Below are 19,233 nucleotides of genomic sequence, written 5' to 3'. Positions count from 1 at the left end.
CAGTCAGCATCTCGAGGGCCCCCAAAAGGATATCTAAAGTCTCTGCAAAGATGACGACATCATCTGCAAAATCAAGGTCCGAGATCTTGACATTCCCAAACGATGCACCACAGCTTGATCTCTCTGACATCCTCCCGAGAATCCAGTCCATACAAGTGCTGAAAAGTGTGGGGGTCAGTACACACCCCTGATGAACTCCAGTAACAACTGGAAATAAGTCAGAGATGGTACCACCACACTTCACAGCACTCTCAGTTACAGAGTAGAGTTCAGACATCAGATTGATCAGTTTTGGTGGCACCCCACGAAGACCAAGAATCCTCCAGAGGACATCCCGATTCACTGAATCTAACACTTTACAGAGATGAACATAAGCTGCAAGCAGCCCCTGCCGAAACTCTCGTCTGCGTTCGGTGACGACCCGAAGAGCAAAGATACGGTCAATCGTTGATCTCTTTGGTGTAAAACCTGACTGCTATGGTTGCTGGTGCTCAAGCAGATGGTGGCGAACCCCATCAAGAATTATCCGAGCAAAGACCTTGCCCGGCACTGACAGCAGTGTCACCCCTTGGCAGTTGTTGCAGTCTTGGCGATCACCCTTCACTTTCCAGAGAGGGACAACAAGGCCCCTCTTCAAGTCAGTTGGAATGATGCCTGTGTTCCAGGCAGAGCAAAGAACTGCATGCATCGACCCGAGTGCAGCATTTCCACCAGCCTTGAGAAGTTCACCATGGATACCACAGATCCCTGAAGCTTTACCCCATTTGAACTGGTTCACTGCAGCCTCTGTTTCCACAAGCAAAGGTGGACCACATTTGATTGGAGGGTCAGCAACAGTTATTGTAACACCACTGATGTCCAAGTCGACAGCTGGTGGATTAGCCTGGTACAACCGCTCAAAGTAACCGGCCCAGCGGGCCTTCCTTCAGACTCCTCTGTCAAGAGCCTATCACCCTCTGCTCTCACTGCAGTACACCGAGGGATGGGCTTGGATGAACGCAATTCCCCTGGAAGCAGGACGAGAATCACTTGACCACAGGTGATGCTCTACCCCCTCACAGATTCCTCGCACATAGGTTTCCTTGTCCACACTTGGCGCACGTACAGTTTTACGCCTCAGCTCCCTGAACAGCTCAGCTCTGCCATTTTGCCTGGCCCTGCGACTCTGGTCAATGGTATCCAGTGTCCCTTGAGAGACAAAATTCTTCTTTGCCCTACGGTGAGTTTCAAGACATCCACCGGCATCCCCCCAAATCTCCACTCAGATTGTTTGCAAACTCCTCAGCTACCCTCTAATCCTAGAACTTGCCAACATTCAGCCTAGGCTGGGATGGTACCATTCTCCTGGATTAGCTGCAACTTCAGAGTTGCTACAACAAGCCTGTGGTTAGTAATAAGGAACTGAGCACTCCTTTAGACCCTGCAGTTCTGTATCATCCTCCAGTGACCATCAACGAGGACATGGTCAATCTCCTTTGCCACACCACCAGCGTTAGAATACCAAGTCCAGCGATGAGTTTGTGGACACTGAAACCATGAACTGGTCCATGACTTCTTGCAAAGTCAAGCAACTTCGTGCTATTCAGGTTCATAGTTCCTGACCCATGGGGACCAACACACGTCTCAAAACCATCCCTATCAGTTTCAGTCGATGCATTGAAATCCCCCAAGACTAGAAGTGTCTCGTCAGGGGCACTGTTCAACCACAGACTCGAGCGTGCCACAGAATGCGTCCTTCAATGTGAGGTCACTTGCCTCAGTCGGAGCATAAGCAGAGACCAGGGAAATTACACCGAAGGAGTGATGAATCCTTAGTCTCATAATACGCTTGTCGACCGGTGTTACCTTAATTACCATTGGAGTCAGCTTATTGGACACAGCTACAGCAACTCCTTGGGCATGGTAACTATCAGAATGACCAGACCAATCGTAGATGTAACCACCCTCCATGATCTCGCCGCAATCCGGTCTCCGAACCTCAGAGAGTGCTGCAATACCGATTCCAAACGCTTGAGCTCAGTACTCCTGTACTCCATTATGTATAATATATATATATATATATATTTATATACATATATATATATATATATATATATATATATATATATATATATATATATATATATATATATACTATATATATATATATACTATATATATATATATACTATATATATATATATATACTATGTATAATATATATATATATATATATTTATATACATATATATATATATATATATATATATATATATATATATATATATATATATATATATATATATGCCTGGTGTTGGTGCAGTGGTTAGAGCAGCGGCTTGGAATCCAAAAGGTCCTGAGTTCATGCTCCGTTGGGCCACTGAATTAATACACCAGGGGGTTGACTCAGCCTGTCATCCTTCCGAGGTCGGCGAAATGAGTACCAGTGTACTGGGCCAGTGTATACCCCGGTTAAAATAGGTGTACCAGATCCCTGTGTCGCAAGAGGTGACCAGGGTTGCGTCAGGAAGGGCATCCGGTGCAAAACATGTGCCAAATCACTATGCGGATCATATTGATGATCCGCTGTGGCGACCCCTAACGGGAGCAGCCGAAAGAAGAAGAATATATATATATATATATATATATATATATATATATATATATACATATATATATATATATATGTATATATATATATATATATATATACATATATATATATATATATATATATATATATATATATATATATATATATATATATATATATATATATATATATATATACACAAATACATAGAAATATACTGCCAGAAAACATAGACGGAATGTGGTAATAACTTGGCAACATAAAACCCACCTGCTGTTTTACAATGGGAGAAACCCTAAAACAAACGATTATTTTTTTGTATATATATATATATATGTATCTATATATTATTTCTGTTAACGTCTGCATGTAATTTGACGTATCTCCTCCAAAACTGGCAGACGGATTGTCGCCACTTTCGGCATGCGGGTGGTCTGTGGTCTAATGAGCAGCATGGGCTATGTGAGATCGCGCCAGACGGACAGGTTTGGGAATTTTGGGCGATTTTCTAATTTTTACATGAGTTTGCATGGCGACGTGTGACGTCACCACTGAGAGGAGTAATGATATTCCAAGAAAACAGCATCTGCAATGTAAAACCCTCTTCTGCATATGCTGACTACCTCAGAAGGTGAATTTGACACAAAAATATGTCACAAGAAACATTGTATTTAAAGTAAAGATTTATTTTTAAAAAACATTATTTCTGTTCACGTCTGCGCGTATTTTGACGTTTCTCCTCCGAAACCGCTAGCAGGAATGTGCTCATTTTCCATATACTGGGGTTTCTTAATGTGATGAAGACGATGCACTAAATTTCTAAGCTGGAATTGGATGACTACGTGGCTTCAACAAGATTTTCAACCCATCGACGGCCGCATTTATTCCCGTTTGGTCGCCATCCCTGAACTGCTGTCCTGTAAGTGTTGCCGTCTATCCAAAAATATGAACTCGAGTGAGGGAGTACTTATTGCATGAAACACTGAACATAAACACAACTGATAATAAATAGTATAGCTTAGAACATCAGCAATGGTTGTCATGTTTTAAAAATCAGCGTGGAAGGAGGGGAACGATGAGCGCCAGAGCTCCGCAAACATGATGTACCCCGATTGGCTCTTTCCCCGACTGAACATCCCTCTTAGACTGTCAATTTGTGTCTGAAATCCAACGTACATATTAAAAACACCCGAAAATAAGTTGCAATAGGCCTACGTCTAGATAACATCAAAGGCTATGATCTGAAGGTTGGAGGAACCAGGGAACAGGTGTGAGGTCATCCCTTCATTGCCTAGATTCTCTTCCTTTCTTTGTTCTTCAAAAGCACGGTGTCCAACAATAGATTCTGTACCTTGAATGTGTGCATGTTAACTGTTCAAATTAAAGAGGTGTTCGATTGTCAGATACACCCAAACAACTGCCGTTCATTACATTAATTGTCAATATCAACCGTCATCGTTACCTGTGTTGTGTCTTGCGTGTGATCTTCATATTAAAGCGTCCAGTGGTGTTCGATCGTTGGATGTGCACCAAAAAGTGCCGTTCATTGAAATTTGCATTCTGATTCTCGGTCACCCTCCACTGCTCCTGTTCAGTCTAGGGTTAGGCCTATATCATGTTAAACTTGCCCCATCAGACGCCAACCTTCCAGTCACACTGCAGAGGATGCAATTTCCAGTCAGACTCGCAAACTCGATGACCATAAACAAATCTCAGGGCCAAACATTTGACAAACTCGGAATATACCTCCCAGCCCCTGTGTTCTCCCACGGCCAACAATATGTTGCATTTTCACGTGGAAGAGGTTACTCCTTTATATCTATCAAAGTGGACAATAATTCCTCACAAGGACTATTCAGCAACAAGACACTCACCCAAAATGTCATCTACAGGGAGGTCCTTTAGCAAACTAAGGACAGGTAACCATAGTACATCACATCCCTAATGACACCTTCTCCAACTTCCCATAACATCAACTATTATGCCTCATCCACCTTTTGCTACCCATTCAACTCCATGCGGAGCACGGGTATATGCTAGTATGTAAAAAAAAAAAAAAAAAAAAAAAAAAAATATATATATATATGTATATATGTACCGTTCTTTATGAGTTACACATATCTATGTGGGGAAATGCAAATTAACGGGGGGGGGGGTCTAAGTATAACAAGGAACATGCTTGATAATCTGGATGCAGTCACTGCTTTGATATGTTCATTGTTGTGTACTTATTGTATATTACACTGCCTTTTTTCCTGAATGTGTGTGTATATATTTTGTTTTCGGGGAATTCTGTCATTATCATGTGGTTATTGTTCGAGTTAAATGCACATTTTGAATGAATGTTAATGATCTCAAGGCTGATTGTTCGAATCCCAAGGCTTTTGATTAGAGTGTCTCACAATTGTATGTCCATTGGATTTAATAGGTGTAGTATTCATGTATTTTCTGGTCTCCAGTGCATATATGGCCACCCTGATTAATGCAAATAACCTTTGCATCCCACATCGGGGCAGGAGAGCTTTGTGAGTTCGCTGACAACTAGTGAAGCAACGAATTTGTTTCTCCTTCAATTCTGACCTTTTCCGTGAATAATTGCCTTCCCTTGCCCCACATATATTCACTCAATAAACATGGTGAAATACCTTTCACTACTCTGCATCCCAAATCAATGCATTGGTTCACTTCAATCAGACGTTTCCACCCAGTAATTCAAAACCCCGGGTTGAACATGTGCATATCGAAAAAGGAGTTTGATAAAAATGTGCAAAATGAACAAAGCAGAGACATAATTAATATCGGGAGAAAGGGGCAATGAATGTAGAAGTGAACATGCTTATTACCGAAAATCCTAACAATAAGTGCATTGGAGTGAAAGTGTAGAGTGGGAAGTGGTTCGAATGAACTGCCACAATAGACCGCTCTTCGATTATAGTGAGAAGATTATGCAGAAGGATAAATGTGTTCGATTATTTTTTTTGTTCTTACATATGTCTGTTATTCTCCTTGTTTGTTCCACTTGTAAACAGTCCCATCAATCCAACATTGTGGCTTTATGGTTAAGCAGCCACTCCGGTTTATAGGTAATTCGTATTACCTGAACACTGCTTTAGATAGTCACTTGTCAAAAGAAATAACGAATTGTAATTTTTTTATTTTATATTTTTTGCACTTTTGTGCAGGAAATACATTTTGAAGATAAATTATAAATTATGTCATTGGTCTTGAGCGCGTGAGACTGTCATTTTCCGAGATTCTGCAAATGTACAACATGAGCCTGCATTGTGCAGCATACAGTGTCGGTGTGGATGAACATACAATGGGGTAATGTGGCATGGTTGTGATTATCCACTAACCTGCATTCTTTAGCGTTGGATTCTGTGAGTTGTAGAAGGTTCAGCATGTTGTATTTCTCGAGTTGGGGGAATTGCTTGGCCCATGGATGTGATTGGACCTGAGCGTGGGTTTGGTGGTGGGTGGAGAAAGGCATATAATTTTTTTTTTTTACCTCATCTTGTTATTATATATTTGGGTATATTGGAAAATGCTTATTCCATGATAGAAATATACAGGGATATCAAAAAATATAACCAGGATAATTTAAACTCGATATCTGCAATCACAAAGCGATCACCAAGGGTAAGCCTCCCCTGGCTTACCCTCGGCAATCACCCATGAGTTATCCTTAGCCCACAATCCAATGATTGCCATAGTTTTTTGGGAATGCCATATGACCTTAAACTTCACCATTTTGGAATGGAGTGCAAATAACGAAAATATGTCCCCATCCACAATCTATCCATAAAACTCAACATTATGAAAATCGGAGGAAAATTATTCAACTTGTGATCAAAAGGGTGGTTTTTGTTAATTAGGTTACAATCCCCCCAAAAAGGTCAAGAACACCAATCAAATATCAGGTCCACAACTTCAGTGCAGGTACACTATTATGAGGCAAGAACATCCTGGAAGAACAAAAGCAGGCTTTGAGATTCTGTCTTGGCAAAATTGAGCGAGGTCAAAAACTGCGTTTTTTTTTTCAGATCGCCATTTGCCTTTGACCGGGTTATTTTTTTCAGACCACCATCATTAAACCTTGACCTTTGATTCGGAGGGGTATGATGTAAATTAAGCATAAATGTGCCTTTCTTTCGGCTATCCGGAGAGAAAAATTTGTTCCGATCAGAGAAACCTTTGTCGAGTTATGGTGAAAAAGTTAAAATGTCTATCATTTTGTCATGACCTTAAAAATAGGTCAAGATCAAAAAGGTTATGTCAACCCAGCATACTTTTTATTCGCATTATTGATGCAAAATTTTATTCCAAAAGTCCCAATCGGCTCTGAGATACAGTCTGGAAATTGGGAGTGAAGGGAGAAAAAAATGAGAAAAAACCAAAATCATGGTTTCGTCCTCTTCAAGGGTCTATTAAACTCTGAAGTACCATTAAAAATTGTGGGCACCAATTGTACAAAGAAACCTCTCGATATAAGAAAGAAACCCAACAATGCCTATCTTTTAGGGGGAGGCTTAATATATCTGGAGGCCAGGTAACACCAACTGAACAGTCACCATTAATTTAGTGTTTCCTGATTCCACATATTTTGTGAAGATGTGCTGCAATAAATGGGGAAAAAATCAATAAATATTGTCAAAATATTAATATTTTAATCTGATCTAACTCAAGCTGTACATTCATTACGTTTTATGGAGCCACCACTGCATTTGCTAACCAAATACTGCATTTGCTGACTTTGAGAAAAACAAGGACATCAAGGGATATCAATGTACTTTTACGTGTATAACGAGCACATGAAGACTATCTGCATACGAAGAAGAGCGTCAGAAGATATCAATTAATTTTTACATGAATCACGAGTAATAAGACAATGGTGAAATCAACAATACAAACTAGAACGGCACTCGGAAGAGTGCATACATCCACCAAGCTGAACAGTTTATGTTTTGTAGCCCCCTTAAAGGCCGGATCTGCATCCGGACCTGAACCAAAATCAAATCGGCTTGGTCTTGTCACCTACCCAACTTATCCAACAAGCTTTGTCACAATCTGTAAACAACTTTTTGAAATGTTGTATGATACATAATTTTTACCACCATCACCTAAGGTGGATGGAGGGTTTTCACCTGTCTGTTTGTCTGTCTGTTTGTCTGTGCGTAGGATTTCTCAAAACGTTGCGGAATTGATTCAGCCGAAATTTGTAAGACAGGTTGGGTGTGTGACAAGGACGAATGGATTCAATTTTTGTGAAGATCCGAGTCTGAATCCAGATATGAGAATTTTTTCATTTTTCAAGTGTTTCTTCACCATTGAGAATGAGGCCAAACACAATATTTTGCATGATATTTCAAAAAGTTAAAGATGGATTATGATAAAACTTTGTGGATAAGTTGAGTAGGTGACAAGAACAAGCTGATTAGATTTTAGTGAAGGTCCAGATGCAGATCCCGCCTATCAGTTGAGTAGAAAACGTAAACTGTTCAGCTAAGGTGGAGGTGTGTGCTCTACCGTTCTTGATAGCCCTATCTCTCAATTGTGAGAAATCACATTAAAAATTATATTATCCAGATTCAGATATTCACCAAAATCGAATCACCTCGTCCTTGTCAAAAAAAACCAACTTGTCCACCAGGTTTCATCCAAAACCGTCCAGAACTTTTTGAAATATCGTGCTCACAGACAAACAGATGGCCAAACAGGGTGAAACTGTAACCTCCATCCACCTGCAGTGGTGGAGGTAATGAGGTTAATTAACTTTTTTGATGTTGCCACATTGATCATTGAATGAAATAGTATTTTAGTAATGGTTGTGCAATGATGATATCAATGATGAAATTATGGCATCGACAGTGGCCTGCAAAAGTATTCACCTCCCCTCAAAAGTTTTCACATTTTGATGCTACCTGAGCTTATTTTATGATGCTTTCAAATCAAAATTTAGTATATAGAGTCTGTACAAACTACTCCAAAGTGATAAAGCTAAAAATGCAGATTAAATGTGAATAAGTAAGATTAACAGAGAAAATGAGATGTTTCTTAGTTGCATAAGTATTCAACCACTTTACCTAATTAACCCTAAATCACTTCAGGAGTTATTTATTTGTTTGAAAGGTTACACAATAAGTGTAATAAGTTTCACCTGTATGTAGTCAGTGGTTTAACTTAAAATTTCAACTCCTCCATGTATCTAAGAAGTTTTAAGGTGCAACTCACTTGGTCAACCAACAAGGCAAACATAAAGACCAAGGAGCTTTCCAAAGAAGTCAGACATAAAGTGGTGGAGAGGCACCATTCAGGAGAGGGTTATAAGAAGATTTCAGTCAATTATTATCCCTTTGAGTACAGTGAAATCAAATCGTTAAGCAATGGAAGACGTATCATACCACCCAGACTCGACCCAGATCATGTCATCCATCCAAACTCAGCAGCCGGGTAAGCAGGAGACTGGTTCGGGATGTCATTGGAAATCCCACAATAACTTTGAAAGATCTGCAAGGCTCTATATCCAAGATGGAGGTCAGCGTTCATCAATCAACAATATCCCGTTCCCTTCACAAAGCTGGCCTCTCTGGACAGGTGGCAAGAAAGAAGCCATTACTGAAAAAGATGTATCTTAAAGCTCGAATGGAGTTTGTGAAAAAGCATATTAATGATTACTGCATGCATATGGAGAAACGTTTTGTGGTCAGACGAGACAAACATTGAACTTTTTGTTCCAAATTCAAAGCGTTACATTTGGTGCAAGCCAAGCACTGCACATCACCCAGTCAACACCATCCCTACTGTCAAGAATGGTGGTGGCAGCATCATCCTCTGGGGCTGCTTTTCATCAGCAGTGACTGGCAAGCTTGTCAGGATATAAGGGACAATGGATTGTGCAAAGTACAGGAGAATCCTTGATGAAAACCTGCTTGAGTCAGCCATGAATCTGAAACTGGGTAGGAGATTCACATTTCAGCAGGACAATGATCTGAAGCACATAACTAAAGCCACACTGGAGCGATGGAATAAGATGAAAATAAATGTTCTTGAGTGGCCCAAAGTCCTGACTTGAATCAAATTCAGCATTTACTTAGAGACTTGAAGATTGCAGTTCATCGACCACCCTCATCAAACTTGGCAGAACTGGAGCAATTTTCACGTGAAGAATGGGCAAAGATTTCACCATCTCACTGTACAAAGCTCATAGAGACCTACCCAAACAGACCCATAGCCGTCATTGCTGAAAAAGGTGCTTCCACCAAGTACTGACTAAAGGGTCTGAATACTTTTACAACCAGTGAATTTTGATTTGTACATGTTTTTTGCAGGTATTCTTGGCATGTAACTTCCTTCATCTATAACAGTGTTTAGTTTGATCTCTTAGGTTATGAATAAATGAGTTAATTTGGAAAAAATGTTTCTTCATAATTTGTAATTCATCTAAATGTGGCATTATTTGTTGGTGGTAGATACTTTTGCAGGCCACTGAATGGGGATTCTGGGCTTTATTATTTTATTTCATTTTGACAGCTTTCATGCAATGGCACCTGTCCACCTTATTTTCTGCAACTGCCTCTGTTTCCGTTTCTTTATTCTTCACGTTCCACAGTATTAGTTTTTATACGTTTTCCCCAACATATCTGACAATGTGCACAAAGTATTCGCTTTTCAGCCTTTCTCTCGGCGTATATAGTCTAAGTGGTTCAGCAATCTCTTGTGTAATACAATCTCGTTTGTTCTCCACACTGCCCAAGGGACTAAGTAATCGTGAGCTCCAGCACCACAGAACAAATGGTTCACCCTTCTTTCTGTGTGCTGCAATGATTACACAAGTGTTGCGTGCATATTTTGCAAAAGGTGGAATTCGTTTCTTAACTCGTCTGATATTTGTGGCTTTCCTAATGCCAACAGATTTCAATTACTTGGACGTTGTTCACATATATGTTTTTCCCATTCTGATCCAATGCCTGGTTTCTGTTGTGGTCTTGTTTTTCTGCCAGTTAACAAGTAGTTGAATTATTATATGATTTGTACTACTCCTCCACCAGTTTGAAATGTGAGATTGTCTTGTTTTGATTTATAATTGTCACTATAGTTTTGTTAATGTTCAGAAATAACGAAACGCTTTGCTCTCTATTTTGAATTTTTCCAACAACTCCTCAAACTCACTGGCACTTCCTGCTAGCAAAGCATATCTTTGGTTACTTAATTTCTCACCTCCTATAGATATTATTTGATATTGATTGAGAAGAGCTAATTTATTCCATGTAGACATTGAGGAAATGTGGAGATAAAATGCATCCCTGCTTTTTGACCTTGTCAAAGACCTTGTTCATGACTAAACCAATCACTGTTGCCACATGTAGTTCTGACAACCAACTCTTGATGTTCGTACAGTGTGGTCATCAATTCCAGCACAAGTTCCTGGAAATACGAGTCCATACTACTTAAGATGTCCAATCTTAAGTAGTATGGACTTTGGTTTTTGTAGTTAGGTAATATTTGTAATAAGGTTTTTGTAGTTGTATACAATCAAACTCCTTCGAGTAATGTAGGAGACAATTGTAGAGTGGTAGGTTGAACTCTTTTTGCCTTCTAAATAATGTATTCTATAAATTGTCCTGCTGTTTTTGCATTTGCAAACACCACACTTTTCTAGGAATTAGTTGGCATGCTGGTTTTTTCCCAATGTTTTGACCAGGTCTTTCACTTCCAATTAAATTCCATAATTCATGTAAATAATTGAATTCCTTCTTCTCCAGCTCTTTTATTAATTCATCTGGAACACCATCATGTCCTGGTGCTTTACCATCCCTCATCCTTTTTTATTGCATGTTTGACTTCTGACCTTTTTAGTTCCCTACTGGTTTCACTGCAGGGGATTATAGGTTTGCTCTCCATCTGTCCATCCGTCAGTCTGTCTATCTGTCTCTCTATATGTTCGCCAGCCCGTTCGTCTCACCTGTGGTTTTTCCGACTTTTTTCCCATACCCTTTAACACATTCAACTGAAACTTGGTAAATAGCTTTATTATGAAAAGTTCCAGAAGAAGTTAAAGTTTCAGGGCGATTCATCCATTTTTCACAGAGTTATGCCCTAATTAAAGTTAGAAAATTTCATATATTATACATGGGTCAATGTTCAGCTACCCTGACTCCACGCCACTGCTTTCCACCTATTGGCTGGACATCTGGCTTGACTCCACCACCAAAAAATAATGTGCCGCCATTGCATGAAGCAGCACAAATCGGAAGGCCTCAGGCCTTAGGCCTAGGTGTTAGTCCATGGCCCACTGTAATTGGAATGATCCCAGGTATGTAACCATAATGTATTTTACATGCACATCAGCCATACGCATGTTTTTGCTTCATGTATGTATATCGGGTTATGAAGCAGCACAGATCCGCAGGCTTCAGGCTTCAGGCCTTAGGCCTGGGTGTTAGTTCATGGCCAAGTGTAATTGGAATGACCCCAGGTATGTAACCACAACGTATTATATATGCACATATTAAGCAGTACCCATGTTTTTGCTTCGTGTGTGTACATCGGGTTATTTTTAATGTGAAATCAGCAAAGCCTAGAAACGAATGAAACACGATGGGTTAAGAAGGTTCTTCCTCATTTTCGTTTCAGTATCGGCTTGAGCGTGCGTTCAAGGAAACTAATTTTTATCTCCAGTTTGTTCTACTTGTATTTATTGATTTCAAGTCTACAAAATATATCAGTAAATGAAAATTACTTTTCCTTTTATTTTGCCGAAGAGAGCCAAATACGGTGCGTTAGAGAGTTTCTTCTTCTTCATTTTGGGTGCAATATTGGCTCGATCGTGCGTTAAACGCAAACAAATTTTTATCTCCCGAACATTCATTGGGACCGGTATAGGGGAAATGTATTGCAAAGCAATTCTCGCTCTTGTTCTACATGGTTCATCTTCATATGCCAATATTGGATCTGATTGTCCATCTGCATATTCTTTCCAGGAATATTGGCCCTCGCAGTACAGTTTCCACCTCTGCCCAATTTGATCTCCTTCTGTTAGAGATTCACCACTTTCAATTTCGATGACGTTTAGCCTTGGTGGATGTTTCCTTGAAAGCAGTTTTATAGCCTAAAAAACATCTTTTGGGTTATTGGTAAGAAAATGTGATTCTAATTCATATCATTTTCTGTCTTTAAAAGCCTTCTCTGGATTTGAGTTGAATTTTCCTTCTTCGATCTTCATGTTTTTTCCATATCTTCCTCTGATTATAGGCACCTTGGTTTAAGCTGTCATTTTTGGTCTGCTAATTGAAACACTTGATTAGACAGCCATAGTGAACGAGATTTGGGGACTTCTCCACCATAATTGGAAATAATCATTGAGGTTGTCCAGTAAATATGGTGAAGTGGATTCCAATTTCCTTCTTCACCATTAGCCAACTAATTTGGCCAGTGCTGCTGACTGTTGTACCGTTGTCCAAAGATCATCCGTTCATCATCCTCTTCCATGCGGGCTGTTTATAGCACAATTGCTCTTCTGCCACACGAGATACATCAATGCTGCTGCCCACCAACAGCCAAATTAATTCCACTTATGCCACTCAATATCCACCCCGATACATACTGTTACTGGAAAGCCAATATTAATTAATTTACTTCAATAAGGAACAAGCAAAAGTGCTGGGAAACACACTGCAAATGTTATTGGTGATTACATTAACACAAATGTTTGGCAATGTGTAAACAATTATTACAGCAATCGTAGCCATTGTAGTTGATTCTCAACCAGGTAACTTTTGCTAAACCTCAAATTTTAGTTTACAGAACTTGAGTATGCAATTTAGAAGGCATACACAAAGCCCGAAGGCACCGATCCCCTTCCTGAAAGCAAGGCTCCTGGGACAGGTAATTTAAGCTGTATAATTTTTTTAACACATGAATGATAATGTGCTGAAACATATTCTGTATCTACTGTCATTAAGTTGGTTTGGTCATTAGGTAGAACTCCATTGACATTAAAAACTATTGTTATTCCAATCCATAATTTTGGAAATACCTGTATCAAACAAATTGATGTTCTTATCGTCTTATTGTACTCACTTATCTTATCTGAATAAATGGAAAACATTGTTAATGAGTGCATGATGCATTTATTTACTGGATTAAATAACCTGCTGTATAATTTTCAAAGTGGAGTTAGGAAAGGACGTGGAATCACCAATAATATTGTTGCCTTGGTGAATGAATTCAGGAAAACGTTAAACAATCATGAACTGTTGCTCGGAGTCTTCTCAGATATTCCAAAATCGTTTGATATTGTTTGGAACGCAGGAAAGTACACCAATTTAGGATTAAGGGCAACATGTTCTGGTGGATCCGGGATTAGTTTTATTTGATAGAACATTTCAGGTGAGAGCTAAACAAACATTGTCTTCCATCTGTCAAACTCACAGTGATATTCCTCAGGGTTGCAGCATAAGCCTAACTCTTTTCAATGTAATGATCGACGATGTCAGCCTCCACTCTGTTTTATTGCAAGCTGGTTTTATTTGCAGATAACATTGCTCTTTGCATCCGTGGTAAGAATGTAAAATTTAGTATCACGAAAGTTTTGCCTGGTATCGTTAAAGGTCCACCCAATCAGAAATTTGTGTTTGTTTTAATGAATAAATAGGGCTTCACTAAACACTTAATCATTCTTTTCTTTTTTCCTGAATAAATATCTTCCTATCGTGTGCTGCCTTTTTGGCTGCTGGTTGCTTCATTAGTTAGGGGCGCAGCTGCGCTGCTGATGCAGTGCCCCTATTACCAGTATACTGGTGCTCATTTCACCGACCTCGCAAGGATGACAGGCCGAGTCAACCCCCTGGTGTTAATTCAGTGGTAACAGGGCTTGCACTCAGGACCCTAGGATCCCCAAACCACCACCCTAACCGCTAAGCCAACACCAGGCTAATAAATATCTTGAAATTAAGATTGTAATGTTTTTTGTTGTTGTCGTTGTCCGCTCGATTGGCCCTGCTCCCACAAAACAGTGATGTGAGTATGTCATATATATATATATAATGTGACCTGCTACATTATCTGCAGGACACTTTCGCTTCCGGACTTACGTTTACGTATGGCCTACATACATTCTGAAAAACTCTGAACTCTGTAAAAGTACTGAGAATGCCAGCTCGATGCAATGTTGATGGTTGTAGCAATACATACCAAGGATGGTGTGCGTATGCATGTTTTCCCAAAAGATCCAGGTGTAAGGAAAATTTGGACAGCCAAAGTAAAACTGACCAGAGGAAAGTGGCATGGCCCAACTGCTTTAAGTGTTATTTGCGGTGCCCATTTTGAAGATAATTCATTTGACACCACCCTGTATTCCCAGGTTGGGATGAGTAAATTGAAGCGATTGAAAGCCGAAGCGATCCTCATGAAGATTAGAGATAATTCTAATCCAATGGAAAGAAGCAAAAGGACAGAAAAGTTGCGGAAAAGCATGAGAAACTGAGGGTAAATAGCGGGGTTTTTTTTTTGTTTTTTTTACACCTAGCATTTCTATTTTGCATCGGCCTTGATCAACACCACTTTAGTAATCAATCAGTAACGTTCTACATTACGTATCACATGTCAGTACAGTGGTAAGTAGGGCTAATATTAATATATGTGTCACTTCTATGTGCCAAGCAGATAGATCATCCTCAGAAACGGAAAAAAAAAACGATGAAATGTTGAAATGATGTTTAACCATCATGATCATGGTGCATAGTTTGACGGCAACGAACAACTTTCACATTGTAATGCCTCTTATTTGCGGACATGTGCTCCACAAGGCTGGCGTGGGCCGGGCTTGCCCGGTGGAGGCTATGGCGGGCACAAACCCTCAGGGCTGGAGAAACACTGTGTGTGTGTGATTCATGACAATACATGTATGACGTCAAAAGGGTCTACAAGTTAGAAACTGTAATTATTATATGACTTCTACTCTTGAGTTTTGTCACTTATGATTTACTTGTAAAAAAAACTGACACATGCAATTCTGAGAACTCAAAAAAAAGAACTCACCCTTCCCCTTCCAACTGTGTCCCATCTTTGCTTCCTCCCCCCCCCACACCAAACTCCAAGTCCTCACCCTTCCTCTCGCAACCCTACCCAGGTCGAAAAAACAGTTAAAACCAGTACACATTTTCAACTGGTCTCTATTGGTTCTAATTGGTCTTTAACTGGTCTCTATTGGTTTCAACTGGTACCAGTTAAATTCAGTCAGAATTCCAATTTCTCAGTTGAAAAAACCAGTAGCTCATATTTGTACTAGTTAAAGTCTTACTGGTTCCAGTTGATACCAGTTGCAATGTACTGGTCCCAGTTGATACCAGTTACAATGTACTGGTCCCAGTTGATACCAGTTAGTTAAATACAATTGTATTTCAACTGGTAATATATCACTCTATTCCAATTTCCATATTAAAACCAGTAAGAAACCAACTGGCTTTACTGGTACCAGTTGGCTACTGGTTTTTAACTGGTACCAGTTGACCAGTAAGCTACTGGTCTTTACTGGTTTTTTGACCTGGGTAAGGCATCGATCCCCTCCCTGCAAGCAAGGCTTCAACCCCACCATGACCCCCTCCCACCGAAAGTCCTTAAGCCACTCTCCACCTTACAAAATTGTCCCATCGCTACTCTTACCCTCCTACCACTCATAAAAGCAAACAGGCATTCCCATGTCAAAACAGCGCAATATGTAAAGTTTTCTGCTCCCCTATCATGCTATCACCGACTTCACAGAAATCCGTCAGGGGCCATTCAAAAATTACATCACCCATTTTTTTCCCAACATCTGATACCCCTGCTTCCCTGTAAATAGCTGTAATACTTTAACAGACACCCATTAAGACATCCCACTCCATACCTCAATCCCTGGACGCTATTTATCCCATTTTATCCAGTTAATAAGACCAGGCAGCAGTTAGAATCCCTGTAATGATGTCATCGGACTAATCACCCGTAGTGATGTCTTCATTTCTAAATACGCTTAATTGCTTTCATTTGCAAAATAGAATAAGTGTTCGTGGAAAAAGCAATGATGGAATTTAAATAGTCATTTTCTTTTATCATGAATGTTTTGAATACGTGTAATTCCTCACCATTGACAGATGGGGCAAAAATATTTCGTATTTCATGCACATATTTCGTATATTTATTTCGTATTTCAGTTGTAAACACGTATTTCATGCACAATGCACGGTCATCTCCAATTTCCACCTCAGGTTCATCCATGTACGGTCTGACAGCACCTTCCACATCATGATTTTGACTATCATTGTAATCTGAGGATTCTTAATCAGAAAATGATTTGTGAAATTCACTGTTTGACAAGTCTGAAGCGACTTGTGCGGCCATTACTATTTTCGTGCTGAGACAATGATACTTGTGATGACGTCACACAGATGATGTATTGACCATGTAAGTTTTCTGGAATTTTTAGGGGTAGTAACATCCAGGTTGGTTTTATAAAAAAAAAACTTTTAACACCTCAAAAAATTAGTAGAATGAAAAAACACTTTCAGTTCTTTGATTACACATCAATTATATATATATATATATATATATATATATATATATATATATATATATATATATATATATCTTCTTCTTCTTCTTCTTTCGGCTGGTCCCGTTAGGGGTCGCCACAGCGGATCATCCGTATGATCGGCATAGTGATTTGGCATATGTTTTTTACGCCGGATGCCCTTCCTGACGCAACCCTGGTCGCCTCTTACGACACAGGGATATATATATATATATATATATATATATATATATATATATATTTTTTTTTATATATATTTCTGATTCTGCACACCTTTAAGCAACGAGCTCGAAATGGAGATTTAAACTCTCAGTAACAAAGTCTAATTTGAAAAATAGGAACAATATAAACAACATCTGGGTCACCACCAATGGTAATATACCTCAAAGGTATTGTTTCCTTCAGCTAATTTTGGACAGTCATGGCATAATGTGGTGGTGCTCCATCCTGTTGAAACCACACTTTTCTCAATTGCACTAAAAGCATACCATTCAAATAAAGGAACCAAAACCTCTTGTAACATTGCAAGGTAACTTGAACCGGAAACATTATTTTCACAAAAGTAGAGGCTTGCCTAACAGAACGTCACCGCGAATAGCACACCACACCATCATTTTAGGATCATGTTGAACATGAGCTTCGTGAGTCCAATTATGATTATCATCGCTCCAATACCGGCAATTATGTCTATTGACTCTCCTGGTCAAATGGAACGAGCCACAATCGCTGAAGATAATCTATTCTACAGTATGAGAGAGCCATTTGTGTGTGTGTGTGTGTGTGTGTGTGTGTGTGTGTGTGTGTGTGTGTGTGTGTGTGTGTGTGTGTGTGTGTGTGTGTGTGTGTGTGTGTTTTGCCATTTTCTCAAAGATGGCTGGATGGATGTCCGTCAAACTTTCAGAGGTTCATCAGTGAGTGCTGGGGAGTGCTTTAGACATTTTTTTTTATCGCTCTATCATGCCGAGGTCTTTGTAGCCATGTGAAATGTAATGTTAAATGATCACTGACCCCATTCATTACTGGGTGTAGGGAAGTGTTTTAGGCACCCACAAACAAGAGGAAAAAAATAACAAATTGATTTCTTCAGAATGCCAACTGGGTTAGAACAGCACCAGGCAATGCCGGGTACCCTTTGCTCGTGTCAGATATTAATGTTGATTCCATATCAAGTCCATGCACTACCCACTCACAGAATTCCATACATCGGTCAGCATGGTCTCCATGAAGAGCTTGAACAATGGTAACTCCATGTGGGTAGTACTTGTTTGCCTTAAAATTTTAGCAACGGAAGAATGGCAAACTCCTGCTTCTCGACTCATTTTGTCTCAACGATGTTTTTTTGGGCTTCTTGCAACCACTGCACGAACATTTCCAGAATTAGTTCCATCTGTAGAGGAGCGAGGACTACCAGTACGAGGTTAATTAGCAATGCTTCCATTGGCTTTCAATCATTGTCACACTTTAACGACGAATCGATGACTTGGCTTTGGCTTCTCTCAGGGTGTTTTTCATGGAATAACTGACATGCCTCCCTCTGGCTTTTTCTGGAAACATGTAGCAACACAAGTTCCACCTTCTCTTTCTTGGTATAATGAGCCATGAGGGTATTTTATTTACTAACAATATAAAGAAAAACCGACATTAAAAATGAGTTTATTTAACTTTACAAGGAAAATGTCTGTTGTTCTTTTGGGTCTAGATTTCTGAAACACCCTGTTTATTTCAAATCTACCTGCAAAGGAACATTTCTAGAGGTTAAATGTGACAAATGACTAACTTGGGGACCGTACGTGAATGAATTTGTCTGAAAATGTGGGAAAGGTATCAATTTAATTTAAAATGTAATAGTTACTACATGGGAAGTAGATAAGGGAAGGTTAATACTTTTATACAATGCCCATATTCACTCATACCTACAATATGTCAGTCAAGCTTTTAGTGATATGGTAAAACCAGTTGTACACACTAGAAATTTCAAATCTAATGGACTCTAAATGTCTGGGAGCTTTAAAAACTACTTTTGTTTCAGTTGTTCTTGTGGAAACTAAAGCTTCGATAATATAGGGTGTCATCAGGCCCATGAAACCCCAAATAT

The 19,233-nt window shown here is 39.5% G+C and overlaps 1 long non-coding RNA gene across 1 annotated transcript in view; it reads left to right on the top strand.

Annotated features, from left to right (window-relative positions):
- The window catches only part of LOC147028096 (uncharacterized), a 144,638-nt gene that overhangs the window by 43,502 nt on the left and 81,903 nt on the right, over positions 1-19,233 (top strand). Inside the window, exon 2 of the long non-coding RNA XR_015056916.1 lies at positions 14,934-15,058. This is a non-coding gene — a long non-coding RNA (uncharacterized LOC147028096). The remainder of the gene's footprint in view (positions 1-14,933; positions 15,059-19,233) is intronic.

The sequence above is a fragment of the Eptatretus burgeri genome, chromosome 4, assembly GCF_056783735.1.
Source record: "Eptatretus burgeri isolate ZD-2024b chromosome 4, Ebu_testis_v1, whole genome shotgun sequence".
Classification (NCBI taxonomy): domain Eukaryota; kingdom Metazoa; phylum Chordata; class Myxini; order Myxiniformes; family Myxinidae; genus Eptatretus; species Eptatretus burgeri.
This window is presented reverse-complemented; position numbering and strand designations above follow the sequence as displayed.